Genomic DNA, 9,638 nt, shown 5'->3' with positions numbered 1-9,638 from the left:
CAGGTCAAACTTTGAAGGGTCTAGGACGCAAAATAAAGAAGTTACAGGCGTTTAAAGAAAAAAATTGTTTTTGTAAAAATTTTGACCCTAAAAACTTGAAAAAAGTCCGAAAATTGTATGGTTTTCTATTAAAATCAGGTCAAACTTTGAAGGGTCTAGGACGCAAAATAAAGAAGTTACAGGCGTTTAAAGAAAAAAAAATTTTGTAAAAATGTTGACCCTAAAAACTTGAAAAAAGTCCGAAAATTGTATGGTTTTCTATTGAAATCAGGTCAAACTTTGAAGGGTCTAGGACGCAAAATAAAGAAGTTACAGGCGTTTAAAGAAAAAAAAAATTTGTAAAAATTTTGACCCTAAAAACTTGAAAAAAGTCCGAAAATTGTATGGTTTTCTATTGAAATCAGGTCAAACTTTGAAGGGTCTAGGACGCAAAATAAAGAAGTTACAGGCGTTTAAAGAAAAAAAAATTTTTTGTAAAAATTTTGACCCTAAAAACTTGAAAACAGTCCGAAAATTGTATGGTTTTCTATTGAAATCAGGTCAAACTTTGAAGGGTCTAGGACGCAAAATAAAGAAGTTACAGGCGTTTAAAGAAAAAAAAATTTTGTAAAAATTTTGACCCTAAAAACTTGAAAAAAGTCCGAAAATTGTATGGTTTTCTATTGAAATCAGGTCAAACTTTGAAGGGCTAGACGCAAAATAAAGAAGTTACAGGCGTTTAAAGAAAAAAAAAATTTTTGTAAAAATTTTGACCCTAAAAACTTGAAAAAAGACCGAAAATTGTATGGTTTTCTATTGAAATCAGGTCAAACTCAAATCAGGTCAGACTAAAAATAAAGAAGTTACAGGCGTTTAAAGAAAAAAAAATTTTTTGTAAAAATTTTGACCCTAAAAACTTGAAAAAAGACCGAAAATTGTATGGTTTTCTATTGAAATCAGGTCAAACTTTGAAGGGTCTAGGACGCAAAATAAAGAAGTTACAGGCGTTTAAAGAAAAAAAATTTTTTTGTAAAAATTTTGACCCTAAAAACTTGAAAAAAGTCCGAAAATTGTATGGTTTTCTATTGAAATCAGGTCAAACTTTGAAGGGCTAGACGCAAAATAAAGAAGTTACAGGCGTTTAAAGAAAAAAAAATTTTTTGTAAAAATTTTGACCCTAAAAACTTGAAAAAAGTCCGAAAATTGTATGGTTTTCTATTGAAATCAGGTCAAACTTTGAAGGGTCTAGGACGCAAAATAAAGAAGTTACAGGCGTTTAAAGAAATAAATAATTTTGTAAAAATTTTGACCCTAAAAACTTGAAAAAAGTCCGAAAATTGTATGGTTTTCTATTGAAATCAGGTCAAACTTTGAAGGGCTAGACGCAAAATAAAGAAGTTACAGGCGTTTAAAGAAAAAAAAATTTTTTGTAAAAATTTTGACCCTAAAAACTTGAAAAAAGTCCGAAAATTGTATGGTTTTCTATTGAAATCAGGTCAAACTCAAATCAGGTCAGACTAAAAATAAAGAAGTTACAGGCGTTTAAAGAAAAAAAAATTTTTTGTAAAAATTTTGACCCTAAAAACTTGAAAAAAGACCGAAAATTGTATGGTTTTCTATTGAAATCAGGTCAAACTTTGAAGGGTCTAGGACGCAAAATAAAGAAGTTACAGGCGTTTAAAGAAAAAAAATTTTTTTGTAAAAATTTTGACCCTAAAAACTTGAAAAAAGTCCGAAAATTGTATGGTTTTCTATTGAAATCAGGTCAAACTTTGAAGGGTCTAGGACGCAAAATAAAGAAGTTACAGGCGTTTAAAGAAAAAAAAATTTTTTGTAAAAATTTTGACCCTAAAAACTTGAAAACAGTCCGAAAATTGTATGGTTTTCTATTGAAATCAGGTCAAACTTTGAAGGGTCTAGAACGCAAAATAAAGAAGTTACAGGCGTTTAAAGAAAAAAAAATTTTTGTAAAAATTTTGACCCTAAAAACTTGAAAAAAGACCGAAAATTGTATGGTTTTCTATTGAAATCAGGTCAAACTTTGAAGGGTCTAGGACGCAAAATTAAGAAGTTACAGGCGTTTAAAGAAAAAAAATTTTTTTGTAAAAATTTTGACCCTAAAAACTTGAAAAAAGACCGAAAATTGTATGGTTTTCTATTGAAATCAGGTCAAACTTTGAAGGGTATAGGACGCAAAATAAAGAAGTTACAGGCGTTTAAAGAAAAAAAAATTTTTTGTAAAAATTTTGACCCTAAAAACTTGAAAACAGTCCGAAAATTGTATGGTTTTCTATTGAAATCAGGTCAAACTTTGAAGGGTCTAGAACGCAAAATAAAGAAATTACAGGCGTTTAAAGAAAAAAAATTTTTTTGTAAAAATTTTGACCCTAAAAACTTGAAAAAAGTCCGAAAATTGTATGGTTTTCTATTGAAATCAGGTCAAACTTTGAAGGGTCTAGGATGCAAAATAAAGAAGTTACAGGCGTTTAAAGAAAAAAAAATTTTTGTAAAAATTTTGACCCTAAAAACTTGAAAAAAGTCCGAAAATTGTATGGTTTTCTATTGAAATCAGGTCAAACTTTGAAGGGTCTAGGACGCAAAATAAAGAAGTTACAGGCGTTTAAAGAAAAAAAAACATTTTTGTAAAAATTTTTACTCTTGAAATTTCAAAAAAGTCCGAAAATCCTCTCCCGCTTGTGCGTTGATGGAAGCTGGACGTTCGTAAGATAGCTCTGTACATTCCGTGAAAGTCTTTGGGTTTAAAGGATCGTTACAGTTTCTATTTAGTTCTAACGGTTCGTGAAGTTTTGTGCGTCAATCGTGTGCGATTTGTTTATTATTTACCGTCATTGTTTGCTGAAACTATTAAGTGAAGAATAGACTGTCTGGCGTATTTCTCAGCCATTCAACGATCCCAAATCAGCTGTTGCCACAACTACTATCATCCATCACATCATGTCATCAACGGCCAACGTGTGTCCTGCTTGCAGCACCGATATAGCTAATGCGGAATACTATGTGTGTGATGGTGTGTGTAATAGTGCCTATCACAGTAGCTGCTTGGGTATTAACAATACGTGCATAAAAGAGCTGAAACGTACCGCAACACCCATTTCTTGGTTCTGCTGCAAGTGCAAGCGACTTCGATTGAATGCATAAACCGAAATGGATGTCATACTGAATGCTGCTTTGACCGAATTTAAAAAGGATCTTCTATCGCATCTGGACGCTCATAACAAGGATGTGTTAGTTTCGATGCAACGCCTTATCGCTGAGTCACATAAAACACAACCGCATACAGTCGAAACTCCTCATCATGCCATACCACTATTACAATCAGCCGTAGATCCTCTCTCGCGAACCCCATACACTGAACAAGACACTGTTGACACGAGCACATACCAATTTCAACCATCGAACGCACCGAAATCATCCACCCACCCTATCGATGAGATGACGTCATACGTTGCACAACAACTGGACACAAATGACATCAATATCTTCAAACTGCTCGCAAGAGACAGAGATATAAACTCCGTCTCATACATCTCATTCAAGATCGGTATACCATGGTCCCCTTCGCGATCGTGCATTATCACCCGCAATTTGGCCAAAGAACGTAATTTTTCGTGAATTCGAAAGACGTACTGAGCGTTTCCAAAATTTTTGGTGCCCGCAATTTTCAACCAGCCAACCCATAATGCAGCGGGAGACACAACAGGATCCACTTCAGGAAACGCAAGCCACAACAACCGAACTTACTCGACAACCCGGATCACAACAATCACGCACTCATTCCACAATGCCCGAACACGCCTGCTTAACATATCCAACCGACAATATAACCGCATTACCCCTCGATAATTTCATCACTATTTACTATCAAAATGTGCGCGGACTGCGTACAAAAACGAACAACTTTCACCTGGCTCTTACAGAGAACGAATTTGATATTCTGCCTTTAACCGAAACGTGGCTCGACGATATGATTCCTACTAGCCTTTTGTTCGAGATAACGACTATAATGTGTACCGTTTGGATCGTAGCAGCAGTAACAGCACTCGCTCCCGTGGTGGAGGTGTATTGATCGCTATCCGTTCTGCATTTGTTACACGTGAGTGCATAGTACCTGTAGGATCACTCGAAATCGTATGGGTGAGAGTTCAACTGGATGCTAGCACTCTTTTTATTGGCTGCATATACATTCCTCCATACCTGAGTTCTGATTATGTGACTATGCGAAATATTTCAATATGTATTGACGTAATCAGCGATATTATGAAAACAAATGATCAACTGATTCTGCTTGGTGATTTTAACCAAACACACCTGGAATGGAACATTAATGGCCCCCTAAGCACGGTGGGAAGCAAGGCATTTGTTGATATGATTGAACTATACATGTTAAAACAAATGAATTTGTTCAGAAATGACACGGGAAGAATATTGGATCTCGTCTTAGTCAATGAAAACGCTGCAAATCAAGTGCGAATGACTAAACCGGAACCCACGGAAAATATGCTGCCACCTGACCGTTACCACCCTCCTTTAGTTATCCATTTACACGCATTGTCCACCGTAACAGCTTTTACCGACCAGACAATTAGGCAACCAAATGAACATCTTAAATTTGATTTTAACCATGCTGACTACGATCGACTAGACGCTATATTATGCAGAACTAACTGGGAAGTTCTATTCACTGACGAAATATCCATTGATGACGCTGTTGGACACTTCAACCAGAAAATGTCCGAGATTTTTCTTACCGCTGTGCCTCGTGTCCGTAAACGCATCAAACCTCCATGGACTAATCGAACACTTGATCGAATGAAAAAAAAAAATAAGCAAGCAGCGCTGAGACGTCTTCAACGGAGAAACAACGTAATGAACCGCCTAACATATCAAACGATTTCTCGGGAATATCGTGCTTACAATAGAGTGCGGCACAGAGACTATCTCCACCGTGTACAACGCAGTCTTCGGCGGAATCCGAAATATTTCTGGAAGTATGCTAGCTCGAAACGCACACAAAAAAAGAAAATTACGCTTACATCACACAACGGCCAAATAACTAAAAATGATACCGAGACTTGCGAACTATTTGCAACCCGCTTCCGAGATATATTCAGCCCTCGAGTGATTGATCAAGAAAGCATAGAAATGGCAACAGCAAACACCCCGATGAACGCCCTCAATCTCTCTGACTTCTTAATCAACTGTGATACCGTGAAGCTCGCACTTCAAAAGCTCAAAATGAATTTTAACCCCGGTCCAGACGGAATCCCATCTGTTGTCCTCAAACGGTGTGCCAGCTCTCTAGCGCCCTGTCTAGTTCGATTATTGCAATTATCGCTAGCATCAGGAGCTGTGCCTGAAATATGGAAGGTCTCATGGATGACACCGATTTTTAAAAAAGGAGACCCTCACCTTGCTTCAAGCTACAGAGGGATAACGTCGCTCTGTTCCCTGGTGAAAGTTTTGGAGTTAATACTGCATGGACAACTAATGAGAGCTTCTACAGCCTACATATCTACCGCGCAGCACGGATTCATGCCACAACGCTCTACTGCTTTGTTTGTTTCGGTTTGTATGAGCAGCATAGGTATGGGACATCAAGTAGACTGCATATACACTGATATTAAAGCTGCCTTCGACACTGTATCCCATGATATACTGTTAGAGAAGCTACTCAAGCTAGGATTAAGTGTAAATGCAGTAAATTGGTTTCGATCACATCTAACCGATCGTGTTTATAGAGTTAAAATTGGCAACGCGACATCGAAACCATTTAGCAGCACTTCAGGCGTTCCACAAGGCAGCAATCTCGGACCACTGTTATTTATTCTGTACGTTAATGATGTGTCATATGTGTTACCAGACCATAAGTTTTTGATGTATGCAGACGACGTAAAAATTTTTACTACTATCCGTGACCATTGTGATTCGTCGGACCTACAGAATGTCATCAACGTGTTCAGTAAATGGTGTAATTGTAATAAGTTAACCTTATGCGTCCAGAAGTGTTTTGTTGTATCGTTCTCTCGCGCTCGCGTATCTGTGAAATTTAATTACACGCTTAATGACGACACCATTCAGAGAAAGGACGAAGTTCGAGATTTAGGAGTTATACTCGACTCGAAGCTTAAATTTGCCCGGCACCATGACAGTATCATTTCCCGAGCAAATAGAACATTAGGCATGATATTTAAAATCACCAGAGACTTCGATGACCCAACATGCATAAAAGCTCTGTACTGCGCGTTAGTGAGATCGATTCTAGAATATGGTTCAGTAGTGACGTGTCCCTACACGGATCAGTGGAAACATAGAATTGAAAGCATACAAAGAAAATTGACTCGTTACGCTATTCGTAAACTGCACTGGAACAGCCCACTTCCACCATACAGTTCCCGTTGCTTATTGCTAGGCATTGAACCGTTAGAGAACCGTAGAAAAAATGCGCAAGCGCTTTTTGTCGCAGGAATTTTAAAAGGAACCATTAACGCCCCAAATATACTGAACAAATTAACGATATGGATTCATAGATGGACCTCCAGATCCCGCCCGTTTCTAAGGTTAGGTTTTAAAAATACCCAATACGGTGCAAACGATCCTATTGAGGCTATGTCACGCGAATTTAACGGCGCTTACAACATGTTCGATTTTCATGAACCGGTATCATCCTTTAGGGAAAGACTGCGTTACCGCGGTGTAGGTCCAAATTGATCTTAGTAAATAAGCGAACACATTTTGTAACACCTTTTTGTTTAGCCAATGTATGGCGGACAAGTTTATATTAAATATTAAATAAAATACATAATGAATGAATGAATGAATGAGTAAATGAGTAATAATCATAAATGCGTTGCATCTAATATGTGAATATTTGTTCAAATGATTTGAGGAAAGCGAACATTGAAATCTTTGCGCCACAATCCAGATTATGCTTACAGAATACAAGGTTCTTTTCTTTCCGTCGAAACCTCAATAAGTGCTCCAACCATATGTTGTTGTACAGCTAAAATTAGCTTATGGGTTTTATCGGATTTGCATGGCGCGGTTGGGCGCTAATGTACGGTTTTTTTTGCCACTCTTTACTTCCATGCTCCATACAGGCCGTGTTATTTATTTACACGGCTAGGAAGCGATATGTCACCATGAACAAACATTAAAGTTGCACCAAAAATACATAACATGTTTTCACACCAGAAGCAGACTTAACCGGTGGGGGGTATGCGAAACGATGCGTACACATGTTTTCAAAGCAATTGAACGTCTATATTTGGCAGGCACACAAGGAAGGAATATGACTTCTTGAGTGGCCCCAGTACATTGGTAACTATGCTGAAAAGGTGTTAAAAAAGAGTTAAAGAAATCCGGATAGTTTAGATAAGGAAACCGTTGCATAAAGCATGTATACGAGAGAAATGAAAAATGAATGTATTGATCTCTTGATGATGATCTTGCTCCCTAGCAATTCTTACTGCGTCCGTTAAAAAGTTAACGTTAGTTTAATGTGTGAGGAATTTTTGAGAAATTTTCGCTTAATTTCGTTTGAATTTTCAATTTGGAAGACCGATGAATCATTAAACAAGCTTGTTAAGAAAGCGAATACTGTCGCTCGTATACCAGTATAGAGAAATCACATGGAAGAATGGGTACTGAGTCAAATCGACAGTGATTGGCCTTAAAAATATAATAGTCGCTTGTTTTTCCACAAACACACCCGACACCGAAGGCTTGGCAAGCATAGGGCTCTTAACCCTACCTTCGGTGGTTCTGTCGTGGACTTGGTACAATAAATCATGGCTTATCAATATTAGTTGGAAACAGCTTTTTTCTTATTTACATTCACCTTTCGCAACTTTAAGCGAGAAGCGCTCCTAGAATCTGTTCACAGCTGATCGTCATTTATGGCCTTATCGATATTTAGAGTATTTATTGCACCATTTAGCCCAACAACTGCATAGATAAAAAAAGGTGGTGTAATTATGGTTGCCCTTAGTACGGCTAAATTGGTTTGGGTGAGTGACAGTGAGCATTTCGTTTCGTTTGCTCGAAATGGACACTGTGCAAGCACTATTGACACACTGTGTTCCAGGAAGAAGGATTTGTTATCCCACACCCCTCTGCGATGTAAATAATGTTTCATATTGTAATCCATTAAAAGCATGCAATGAAAAATCTGTTTTTCATAAGGAGCATAAAGATATCATACCAACTGGGACATGTGCAAGCAGCTGCGATTTTATGCGTTAAGGTTTGTGTTTTTCTTTGTTCTTTGTTTGTAGATTTTTTTGTGAGAATAATGCAAATTTTTCGCAGTCTTACAATTCCAATCTATTTTTGCATACAACTTATTATACCCATTTATTTCGCCATCGTCAGATGGTCACTCTCTAATCGATTGATTCAGGACATTTAACATCCCTTGGCATGTACGTAAATAATGCTGGCCATAAACTCGCCATCGCGCACTACCATAAGCGAGGGTGGATAAAAAAGGAGAAACCAACCATGCAACCCTTCCTATGCATCCAACCATCGATCGATACGTCGAGAAATTGTGTCTGTTGCTAATTGCGTTTCAAACTGATACAACTCAGTCAATGTGACTCGCTGTGGTCACGGATCGCTTCGGTAATGAATTTAGAAAGAATATAACTGATTTGTGTCACCAACTACTATGCGCAACCGATCTTAATTAAATTCCTCTTTCACCAATCGTTTTACTCAACCCACGTACCTTATTGTCGACAGCAGAGTATACTATCCTTCCTTCAGTTGGAATTCGTACCTACAGAGTCTCGATTCGTGGGGTAGGCCCCACGGTGATAATCAGTTCGAAAATCAGACAACATACTCTGCACGCAATCTGTCGCTGATTCAGCACGCGAGAATGGGTTATAGGCTATCGTCATATAGCCAGATGACCTGGAACCATCAGACAGTTCACGCTACGCCCTATTGTAATGTACGTTACCCTAGGGAATGCAACACATCAAGGCGGTTCGTCGTGGCCGTTTGAATTTGCTTCACTGAATAACCACGGGTTGTGCGTGTGCTGCCACCCAGGGTTTAGGTGGCATATTATAGATCACGGAAGGAAAATAAATATTATCCAAATATATTCCGCCCTGTCGTTGAACGAACGTTCTACTCCACAGGGTGTAGCAATAAAGGGTTGAAGGAAGCCAAAGCTAATCACCCTTAAAAGGGGATGAATTGGAGATCATCATCATGGTTTAATCTTGGCAAGGATGCACATTTGCCTTTAGTGTGTATTTTTGAGATAAGAAAGGCAAATAGTTGTACTACGATTGGGAAACCAACGCTAAGAAACTCTACAAATTTAAGTAATGAGTTTCAATGAATGAAAAGCATCCTAAAAAAGGTCCTTAAAAATACAAATTCCATTTTGTTCTGACTAAATTCGGAATTCTAACTCCTAAATGTTTCGAGCTTATTGTTTTCTTACATCTTTTGATGAAAATGAATACTGTTGTTAACCTTTTTCAAGCTTTCCTACTTGTATGGTTTGTAGTTTTTGCACTAGAAGCGAACAAAATAGGAAATTATAGCACATCATCAAGTTGATAGAGCCAACACAAGGGAGACGTTTACCTATTTTCCCCTAGCTCTGTAGTTTCGCAAAT

The sequence above is a fragment of the Anopheles moucheti genome, chromosome 3, assembly GCF_943734755.1.
Source record: "Anopheles moucheti chromosome 3, idAnoMoucSN_F20_07, whole genome shotgun sequence".
Taxonomy (NCBI): Eukaryota; Metazoa; Arthropoda; class Insecta; order Diptera; family Culicidae; genus Anopheles; species Anopheles moucheti.
The sequence above is the reverse complement of the archived record's forward strand: the minus strand, read 5'-3'. Positions refer to the sequence as shown.